At 47.3% G+C, this 11,333-nt stretch overlaps 1 long non-coding RNA gene across 1 annotated transcript in view; it reads left to right on the forward strand.

The window, feature by feature from the left end:
- Positions 1-4,568, forward strand: part of LOC132497976 (uncharacterized) — a 28,236-nt gene extending 23,668 nt beyond the window's left edge. The window contains exons 2-3 of the long non-coding RNA XR_009533641.1: positions 3,282-3,380; positions 4,363-4,568. This is a non-coding gene — a long non-coding RNA (uncharacterized LOC132497976). The remainder of the gene's footprint in view (positions 1-3,281; positions 3,381-4,362) is intronic.
- Positions 4,569-11,333: the final 6,765 nt, after the last annotated feature.

Genomic DNA, 11,333 nt, shown 5'->3' on the forward strand with positions numbered 1-11,333 from the left:
AACCAGCTCTGAGATTTTCAACAATTCTGGTGCCCCCATACCAGAGCACTGCTTTGATAAATGGAGTGACCTCCAGGCCCTCCCAAGGAACACAATTAGCTAGGAGGTCTTTCAGTCTTATACGTTAGTCCCATTCTAGCTGCCCACTTTTTGAATCTTTTGATCCATTTCGCTAGAGTCTTCCATGGTAGTTTTGGCATTCCAACCTAATTTAATGTATTAGGTATTGCTTTTTCCAAGCTTCCAAGGGTCATCTTGTTACCAACCAGGGTTCTTGGCCTCCTTAATAAATAGAAGTTGATAAGAGGCCAGACAAAAAAGTCAGGCAAGACTTTATTGGGGCCCCTGCTGCAGCAGGGGGGAGTGAAAACAGGTAACAGTTTCCCTTGCTTGCTCCCCAAGAGGGGAGCGAGCTGGTTCCTTATATGTGGTATGTCCAGCGATCAGGCAGGAGGGGTGACTTAAGTGGTTTGCTCACCCTTTTGGTGGTGTTGAGTGCAGGATAATACCCTGCTTTTGCTCCCTACACCCTGTTTTTGCTCCCGGCTCTTCAGAAGTGGCAGTTGGGTTTTTGGTCCTTTTGTATCTTGTTTTTCATAATTTGCCCCAACTGGGCATGCACGCAGTTATTTTTAGTCCCTCTTAGTTTCTTTATATTCTGTTGCTTGAGGAGACATTTGTCCAGGTGCAAGCACTGCAGCAAAGGGTCCCAGATCCCGGGTCCCAGGTCCCAGCCTGTCTTAATCTCAGCAGAGTATCAGGACAAGCTCCTAGGACCTTCTCTGGGTGTTAAATCCTGTGTCATGGGAGAGTGTGCTCATATCAACAAACTCTTCCTTATTTAGTTTAGATTCTGGCCCCCTTGATCTAGCACCAAGAGGATCTCCTTCCAGGCCTATTCTCCCAGATCCTGCTCGTACATATTAGGCAAGAACTTCAGCTCCTTCAACACAATCTGTCTCCTTCCTTAGTGTGGCCAGAACTTCCCCATCCAAACAAACTAGCTATGCTAAGATTCAAGCAAGGCTAAAAGTTAACCCTAGTTGTACATCTGGTGGCCAGGAGGGGAGGTGGGGCAGATTCTGAGGAGGGCAGACATTGTCTTGTGTGGCCTCTGTCTCATCTGAAGCTTCTGCACAGTCACCGAGCAAGGGGAGGTACTTCTATCAAGGGGCAGTGAGCCACCCCTGCAGGCACAGAGGCTTCAGGAGAATCAGAGGTCAAGTTTTCCAAGTACATCTACCTAGATATTCCCATCCCGGGTCTCAGAGTCCCACACCTTCCCTACCAGAGCTTTGACTAGGTGGAGAAATCAACTTCTCTGAAGTTCTGCTATTCTTATAGTTAGAGCTTAAGGCTGCTCCTCAGCTTGATCTGCCCTTTGGTTACAGAAGATGAGGATTGCCTTAACCACTGCCAACGAGGCCCTCTGGCTTTTACATTTTGAACTTAATACTTGCCCTCAGTCTATTATTTTTTCTCTCTAAAGCATGAATGGTGTTCAGCAACAGTCTTACAGTTAGCCTCTCTCTCCCCATATTTTTCACATGCCTGAGACGTAACATGAGCCAGTGCACCCCTTCCACCCGTATCCCATCCCAGTGAACCACACATGAAAATCGTAGCATTTGTGCAGTTATAGCCCACCAGGCAGAGAGAAGGAAGAAATGACTTGCCCGGTTCAGCCAGCGAGTGGATAACCAAGCCAGGACCAGTGTCCTTCTTCTGGCTCGACTGCCTCACAGGGTAGGGGGAGAGGTGGGGCTTCCTGGATTCTAAGAAAAGCAAACTCCCTCCAATGACATCAACTAAGGGAAAGTATAGTTACTGCAAGGAGTCATGAGCTCAGAAAACCAGGGAAGCCCAAGATCCAGTCCTGGGAAAACCACGGAATTGGGTCTACTGAGGCCAGAATCCTTATAAGTACCTCTGGGACCACAGCAGGAGGAGCTGTGAATCTCCACCTGGGATCTGGGTACTTGCATGAGGCCTGCCCTCCTCTCTCCTCTCCATTCACTGGCCTTTTCTGTTCATACTTGACAGCTGGGGAAATCTGACTGGCACAACTAATAACTGTTACCCTGCTGGGAAGCCATGTGCTATCAGACCACATCCTGCGCTATTGACCAGACTGCCATTGGGCCACCCAGGAGGCAGCAGAGTACAGTGGGTGTGAGCAGAATCTGGGGCTGGCCTGCCCGGTTTCCAATCCTGGCTCCACCACCCATGGGCTGTGTGTCCTTGGCCAAGTCATTGAACCTTTCTGTGCCCCACTTCTCATTTATACAACAGAGATGAAAATAGAGCCTGCCTCTGAGGGTTGCTAGGAGGGTTCCATGAGTTAATATGGTTTAAAGTCCTTAGAACAGTGCCTGGCACATAGTCCAATGCTCTGTGTCTGTTAAAGAAAAAAATGTGACATAGTGGAGTCGGAAGGCTTAGAGGGGAAAACAGAAAACCTGCAAAGGAAGAAATTTGTTGAGGAAAGGACAGGTCCCTAGAATTGTTTCAGTTACCAAGTCTCCCATTTTCAGTTTAGTCCATATACTTCCTGTAGGAGAACTCTTTTCATGAAGTGGTCTGAGTTGGGTTTTTCCCTTGCTACCAAAAAAGTCGGTCTAAAACAACCCCCTTTTCCCACTTCCATGCATTGAAGCCCCGCCCTCTCTTTCAAGTCTCCATGAGCCTTTCTTTCTCTGAAGTCTGCCTAGGTTTCTCGTCAGACATCTCTACCTCTAAGCACCCAGAGCAGGGTCTGAATCTCAGGCCTCTTCCCACTGTCCACCTCACACTGTGGGTGCTTGTGCGCAAGCCTCCCCTCCCCAGATAAACGGCATGATGTCCATAGAGTCAGGAAACCCAGCGAAGAGATACAGCACCAAGAGCTCTTCAGTGTGTAAAGTAATGAGATATGATCTACACCTCCGACTTCCTGGCCGCACCAATAGATGCTTCTAGGGTACACGAACTTGCCTTATTCTATCTTGAATGCACCCTCGCAGGACTCTATGCCTGTCACGGGGAGAGGGGGGGTCTTCCTAGGCTGTCTCCCCATCTAGCTCCTCCCAAGTGAGGAAGTATTGGCAGAATGGTTGGTCAGAGCCTGAGACATCCATTGGGCCATGTTTTACTGGGGGGCAGGCTCACTGGGTGTTAGAAGTGTGGGCACATTAGTGAACTTCCTCTTGCCCTTTCTGTCTCCGGGTGATGAGTATGACAAAGAAAAACCTGTTTTCTCAGGGCAGGCCCAGCTGACCTCTTTCGCTTTCTGTTCCATGCAGACCTCACACCTGGCAAGGTCTGCCTCCCTTTCTGGTCCACTTTCTCCACCTGAAGCTAGAAGCTGCAGATGCCGGTACCTGAGATTCAGTGGTTGGGAGGTGAGTGAGAATCAAGGGACGCCTTAGTGACCACTAACCTGAACTGCCTTCTCCAAACCAGCTTGTCCCTGAGGCTGTCGTTTGGGACACCATATAATCCATCATCAAAGTCAGGCATTTTGAGAATGAAAGGGGAGGTTATTAATATTGACCTTGGGAAAAGAGTCACAAACAGGGCACGTTCCAGGCCAACCAGGGCCTCTGGGCCCCCTCGTTGTCAGGCTCTTGCTCTGTATTCATGTAGTAGTACTCTATTTCCCATTCGGTTCTCATTCCTGGGGAGTACAGCTCCTTTGGCGAGAAATCAAAGAGGGAGAGGAGAGGAAAGTCAGGATCTGAAAACCAAAACCCAACGTTGAATACCTTACATGTGTAGTAGACTCACTCTTTTTTTTTTTTTTTGGCCATACCTCGCGGCATGCGAGATCTTAGTTTCCCAAACGGGGATCAAACCTAGGCCCTTGGCAGTGAGACCGCAGAATCCTAACCACTGGACCTCCAGGGAATTCCCTAGACTCTTGATTAATATGGGTGAAAGTATAATAAATGTAGCTGAATTATTGCCAGTGATAATAAAACTAGCAGATGATATTGTGGCAATACCAGTAGTTTAAAAAATAACATGGAAGACATGTTTCTTTACTTTGATGGATCTGAGTTAGAATGGGCTTGGGATCCCAGCTCATCTCTTACTAACTGTGTCATTCTGGGCATGATGCTTAACTCAAGACTGTGCGTGATCTGAATGTCCCATGGGGCCTTCCTGCCCCTTGGCGATTTGGCACATTTGACTTAAACATCCTGTGTAGTGGATTAGGTAATTCAGAGTTTTCCTCATCGTTTCTGCAAATTCTGATCCCTAATGTTTTTTTTAAAAAAACACTTTTCTTGATGCTGCTCTCTGTCCCCACATTCCATGTCTGTATGTTGCCTCACATCAAACCCCGATGTGAACTTTAGCCCCATCACTCTTTTTCCACAGGAAACCCAATCTTTCTCAACATCTCCTGAGTTTGGAAACTTCATGGATTTGAGGGGTTATATGGAGGAGTTCATCGCACACCACGACCATCTGCCGTCTGGGTGGCTCCAGATCTTCTTCCCCTTTCCACTTGGTTGTCATACAAAAGGGAGCAGCACCTCCTCCTGTGTGTCTCTTTTCCTCAGAGAAATAGTTCCCAAAAGCCACCCCCATAAACTCTCACTACTATCTCATTAGAATTGTTTTATCATATGTTTCTGTCTAAACTAAGCACAGGCAAGGTAATGGTACAACCAACTTGGGCTTAGACTAATTAGGACTCACTCCTGGGGGTAAGGATGGACTCAACCCCCACAAATCATCTAACTGCCACAGTGGAGGGTGGATACCAGGGTAAAACTGGGTTTGTTGGACAAGTGATTGGGTTTGCAGCCATGTGTCTGCCACTGTGAGACTGAATTAATTGAGCTTCGAGTCGTGGAAGACAGGGGGAAAGGAGGGCACAGCCAAAGAAGGGTGTCATTTCCCTGGCGGGGGAGGCACGAGATGGTGGGTCAGACAGATCTCTGTTCTGGGGTGATGTACTGCTGTCAGTTGGGACATTTTGGTGATTCCCTAAAAAACTTCAGGGCACATAGGGGCTGGGGAAAATATTATCGGAGTGGCCATGAGTGTAAGCTCTGTTGAATACTTTGCTTCTTGGGAGGGTCTCTGATAAGATCTCATTTGCATGCTGTGATGGCAGTTGTTTCTGCTTCAACATTTCCATTTCAGTTCCTTTTCCATTGACTTTCTCTAACACCGAGCATGTCTTTCCTTGTCTCAGAATCTTTAAAGTATATCTTTTCTGTTCTTTTTCTTTTTTTTTTTTACCAAGTCTTTAATTTTCATAAGTTCTCAAGAAGTAGTTTCCTCGTCGTTAATGTTTTCTCTGGACACTCTAAGTAGGGAAACAGCTGCAGATTTCAGCTCAGATACTGTTCTTCATAGTTATAAAAATGTTCAGTCCTTGCAGACCGCCCCCAGTGCCCAGGTGGAAATACCTTTCTACTAATGTTTTCAACTAATCATGTAGACCTGGTCTCAGATAACCAGCTCTTAGCCGATTTCCAGTCTACGGTATAAAGTCATCTCCATCTGCATGGCATAATTTAAGTGCATTTTTATTTATTAAAATTTTTTTTTAATTAATTAATTTATTTATTTTTGGCTGCATTGGGTCTTTGTTGCTGTGTGCAGGCTTTCTCTAGTTGCGGCAAGTGGGGGCTACTCTTCGTTGTGGTGCGCAGGCTTCTCATTGTGGTGGCTTCTCTTGTTTCTGAGCACGGGCTCTGGGTGCACGGGCTCAGTAGTTGTGGCTCGCAGGCTCTAGAGCACAGGCTTAGTAGTTGTGGTGCATGGGCTTAGTTGCTCCGCGGCATGTGGGGTCTTCCCAGACCAGGGCTCCAATCTGTGTCCCTGCATTGGCAGGCAGATTCTTAACCACTGCACCACCAGGGAAGTCCTAAGTGCATTTTTAAAAAATTTTTATTTATTTATTTATTTATTTATTTTTATTTTTGACTGTGTTGAGTCTTCGTTGCTGTGTGCGGGCTTTCTCTATTTGCGGCGAGCAGGGGCTACTCTTCGTTGCGGTGCACGGGCTTCTCCTTGCAGTGGCTTCTCTTGTTGTGGGCACGGGCTCTAGGCGTGTGGGCTTCAGTAGTTGTGGCACACGGGCTCAGTAGTTGTGGCTCGTGGTCTCTAGAGTGGAGGCTCAGTAGTTGTGGCACACGGGCTTAGTTGCTCCGTGGCTTGTGGGATCTTCCCGGACCAGGGCTCAAACCCTTGTCCCCTCCATTGGCAGGCGGATTCTTAACCACTGCACCACCAGGGAAGCCCCCTAAGTGCATTTTTAAGTCAAAGTGTTTTGCAAATAACTCTGCTGTTATATGTTCCCATGATGGCACTGGTGTCTGCTCAAGTCCAGAATGAAACTTGCAATAATGCTCCCACAACATCTGCTAGGAAAGATTCCTGTAACTGAAAGAGTTTTACTGCTAGCAGCTTTTGTGTCTCCATTCCTTCACCCTTGTTTCACTGAAATGCAATTTAAATAGTCCTTTTCTTAATTTCTGGCTCATCAAAGGTCTGACGTACACTGTGGAGATGAGGGCATTCGTTGAGATGATTCAGTTAAGAGAGAGGTTTTGGTGGGCTGCTCAGGGCCTCAATGTATAAAAAACACTCTGCTCCCACCCAGCATCTCTTTGGTTACATAAGAGCTTTTGATCTGTAATGAGGGGAGGAGGGATGAGTTTTATTTGGGGGATGGGCTGAAGGAAACAGGACTACAGGAGGAATGTTATGGCACCTGTTCTTTGAACCATGATAGAGAAAGGGATTCAAGACTAACTGCTCAAGTGAGAGCTTTTAAGACTCTGGATCCAAGCACAACTGCCTTAGGGTCCAGGGAGTACAGTAGGGAGCTGGCTGTGGGGAGGACTTGTCACCTTGCCTCTGCCCCAGAACCACTGAGGGTATGCCCTTGGTCTGCACCTTGGTGTTTGATATTGATGGTTATCAGATGGCCTTGTGGGCAGTGATTCCTAACCAGGAAGAGTGGGAGCTGGGGCAGGAGGTGGGGCAGTGGAGGATAGAAACTGCAGCACTGTTAGCAAGACCAAGAGGACACCCCTCTGGGACTCCTAGAAGTAGCAGGTTGAACCACAGGTTGCTGATAGCCAGTGATCAAGCTGCTGGAGCTTGGTCTGTCACCATCTGGCTGCGATAAGGAAGGTTAGCATCATAGGCTGGTGAGGATTTTGAAGTCATAGGCTGGTGAGGATTCTATCAATTTATTTTAATGAAAGGTCCAGGAAAGGCAGGAAAACGTTTCTTTCCTGAAATGATTTGCAATGACTTCACCTCCCCACTTCATTTCCTGTCTAATCCAAACTTGACCCGAACCACTGTTCCAGCTATCGAATGCTTTGTAACAAATCACCCCGCTATTTAGCTCCTTAAGGCAATAATCATTTTGTAACCTGCCGTGATCTCTGTAGGTGAGGAGCTTGGGAAAAGTTCATCTGGGCATTTCTGTCTTGAGTCTCTTATGTGGTTACGGTCAGACAGTGGCCGGAGCTCAGAGAGCCTGGGCTGAAGCAGCAGCCAGCTGGCCAGGCACCTCTATCTCTTCATGTGCTGTCAGGGCCTCTGTGTGGCCTCTCCATGTGGCCTAGTTTAGGCTTTCTCACAGCATGGAGGCCTCAAGGCAGTCAAAATATTCCAGAGGGCTGAAGGCTTCATGAGTGAGGACCACGGGTGGCATATGGATGTCTTTTATGGCCGAGCCTCTGAAGTCTCATGTAGCATCACTTCAGGGGTGAGCTGCTAATTCAAACAGTCACAAAAGCTCACTTAATGTCAAGGGCAAGGGAATTAGGCCCCACTTCTTGATGAGGAAGTGGCAAGGTTCTAGAAGAGTGTGGGAGTTGAGGAGGGGTGGAAGACTTTGCTGCACCTATCTTCGGAAAACTACCTTCTCCACGCAGGGTGAAATCATTCTTCCGAGTCTGTCTCCCTCCAAGGCTGGCTTCCTTTAAGACACCTTGATCTGGACGTTCCTCCCTTATCAGCTTTCTGCCACCTTTTCTACGTGCTTGAATCTCTGCTCCTTTCCCTCTTCTCCCAGCTCCTCAGTCACGTTGGCTCATCTCCTCTCAAGCCCTATTTAATATGCAGGGCCTCGGATGGAAATCTCTCCAGGTCTCCTACTTCCCTGCTGAGTGATCTTTTCCTAAAAAGGCACTGAACTGGCAGTTCTCGTGAGCAAAGAGAGTGCAGAAATCCATCAGGACACTGACTAAGATGCAGGGCAGCTGTGGGACGCTGGCGGATTGAAACATCCCTGAGTTCTTTGATCTGAGCAAGGCACACACCAGGGAGGACAGGGGGAGTAAAGGGCTGGGGGAGAACGCCAGGAAGATAAATGGACTTGGAAACCAGGAAAGGCTCTCAGGGAATATTTTCCAAGCTTGCAGGCATGTAAGGACACTCCCTAATTGCTAATAAGTGAATCATCACCAATTATCATGCAGCCCAGTTAAGGATAACGGTATGCTATAGGCCTAGAATCAAAGCCTTAAAAATAATATTATTAATAATATCATTATTATTATTAATATTATTTTAAAATCAACAGAAAAGAGAATCTGTTTAGAAGCCTGGAGGCTGATCTAAAAGGAGAGGTCAAGATGGGAACACTTGGAGGCAGGACAGCAGAAAGACAGGGGTATTCCTATGTGACTGTGAGGAAGGGCAGGCTCATGGAGAAGCATGGAGCTTCTGGCCAGAAGAGACCTGTTCATAGAATCAGCTAGGCCCCCTGAAGTCACACTTAGCTGCCACCCTCTCCTCCCTGGGCTATTTGTCCTTTTTTATGTGGCCGTGAAATAACCAGGCCTCACACGCATCATGCATTTCCATTTCTTTGCAGTAATTCTAGCCAGAGAAGGTGGCACTCAAACCCAAGTGTGAATTCTGGCTCTGTCACTATTAATCTGTGCAACTTTAGGCAGGCACTTAACCTCTCTGAATCTCTGTTTGCTCACGGAAACTGTAAAAAGGGGAATATTATACCTTACCTTTGTGTTGTGATAAAATGAGATAATATGAATCAAGTGTTTAGAATAGCCTTGGACCTAATTAGTGCTTAATCAAGTCTGTTCTCTTCTGTTCCCTCTTAATTATCCAAATAGCATCTTTTTTCATTTTGTAACCAGTCTCAAACTTGTTTCTTTTGGTAGGCCTGCATTATTGCAAGAAAGCGAGACGTTAAAAATCAAAACATGGTTATACTAAATGGCAGGCCATAATCATTTTGGGGGATTCAGCAAATGAAGAGTCCTTTTTCCTGGTTTCCTTTTCATGTGTGGGTCTTCCGAGATGCTACCGAGTTGGGAATGCAGCCCACCCAGCATCCTGGCCTTTGTCCTTGGATCTAGGATTCCAGATTTCCCAGCCCTTCACCTGCTGCCATCACAGGTTTAGGAAGGGCTGTCTGGGGGTTTTGCTATGAGTCTGGGTCTGTGAGGTACACAGAGGCATTGTAAAGGCAGATGTACATGCCCCATTCAAGTCCAGCCCCTTATGAACACACACCACAGATCATCTATTCCCTCTCCCTGGGGTAAAACATCCTCCATTTCCCCTGAGAACTCCCCTCTCAAGCAGATGTGACTTTCTCCTTTGGGGCCTCATAGTGCCTGTGACTCGCCTCCATCACAGCAGCTCTCCCTCAGCATCCACATCCTGATGATTTGGGTGCACACTGCCCTCCCTGCCAGGCTCCTCTCACACTCCTGATTCCCAGCAGAGAGCCTGGCACAGAGAGGTGCTCAGTAGGTATTTGTTGACCTGAATCAAACTGATGAAAGGCAAGACTTATATAAGACTTTCCCAACCCTAATATTCCATGATTTTAAAAAGTGTCTCCGGGCTTCCCTGGTGGCGCAGTGGTTAAGAATCCGCCTGCCAATGGAGGGGACGGGTTTGAGCCCTGGTCCGGGAAGATCCCACATGCCGCTGGGAAACTAAGCCCGTGCACCACAACTACTGAGCCTGCGCTCTAGAGCCCGCGAGCCACAACTACTGAGCCCATGTGCCTAGAGCCCGTGCTCTGCAACAAGAGAAGCCACTGCAATGAGAAGCCTGCGCACTGCAACGAAGAGTAGCCCCTGCCTGCTGCAACTAGAGAAAGCCTGCACACAGCAACAAAGACCCAATGCAGCCAAAAATAAATAAATAAATTTATAGAAAAGAATCACTTCAGAAATGAAAAAAAAGAAGACTAACTCAAATTTGCCCACCTTTTCACCCACTTCCCCTCTGATCATCAAGGTGGTCAAAAAGCTGGGCTCAAGACTTAGCATGAGCACCATCCTCCACAGAGGTTAGGGCCCAAAACTCAGCTGGTGCTCAACGAGTAGGTGTTTGCTCAATAAACAGATCAAATGAATGTGGCATGGTAACACCAGGAAGTATACTCACTGAGCCAGGATGTATCATCTGAGGTGCTGATTTATCTTAGGGGGTTGATGAAGCATTTCTGGGAACCTCACAGTGCTGACAAGAATGCAGGCATTGTCAGGAAAGTGGATTAAGCTGTTTTGATTGCTGGGCAGACCTAGTCTTCAATATTTCCCCATGGTTACAGCTCTGGATTTTGATGACCTGTCTGAGTGTTTATAGAAGCACAGCCTTTCCAGCAGCAGCCGAAAGGGTCTTTTTGGGAAGCCTATGTGAAGAACCCACTGTGACATGGATGTCACCACAGGCTGTGATGTGTCTGATGGAAAGATGCGGCAGACCTGGGTGAAGGAAGTGAAGTCTCTTTAATGATGAAGGTTATAGAAGTATGTGGAAATGGTTACAGAAAGTAGGAGGCAAGCCAGCCTGCTTCCAGGGAGAGGTGAAGCTTCCCATGTCCCCAAAGTCCCCACAAGGACAGCCCCCCACAAGTGATGCGAGCTTCAGAGTGAGGCTCTGCCAGGGCACCACGAGATGCCCTCTGCCATCCTCCTGGGAGGAGTGAGTGGGTTTTTCTCCTGTTACTTCCTCTGCAACCCCAGATGTTTTGGAGACTCTGGCCACTTAACCTGCCCACTCACCAGGTACGAGGGATGAGACAGAATAACTCTAGCACATTCCTGAGTGTTCACCCTGAAAATAATAGATGAAGTAAAAGCCTGTTTCTCAGGAGTATCCATTCCTGCCAAGGGCAGTTGCCAACCCCTACTGGAAATACGTATCACCCCTATTGTGATACATATTTCCAAATTACATTCCAAATTGTTTTCACAAATTTATACTCTCATCAGTGCCTGCATGAAAACATCCTTGCCAGCATTACATATTAAGATTAAAAAAAACCTCCCAAGGCTGGAGTTTTCACACATCAAGAAATCAAAGCTGAGAGAAGCTGAGTGATC

This window comes from Mesoplodon densirostris, chromosome 10 (assembly GCF_025265405.1).
Source record: "Mesoplodon densirostris isolate mMesDen1 chromosome 10, mMesDen1 primary haplotype, whole genome shotgun sequence".
In the NCBI taxonomy this organism is placed as follows: Eukaryota; Metazoa; Chordata; class Mammalia; order Artiodactyla; family Ziphiidae; genus Mesoplodon; species Mesoplodon densirostris.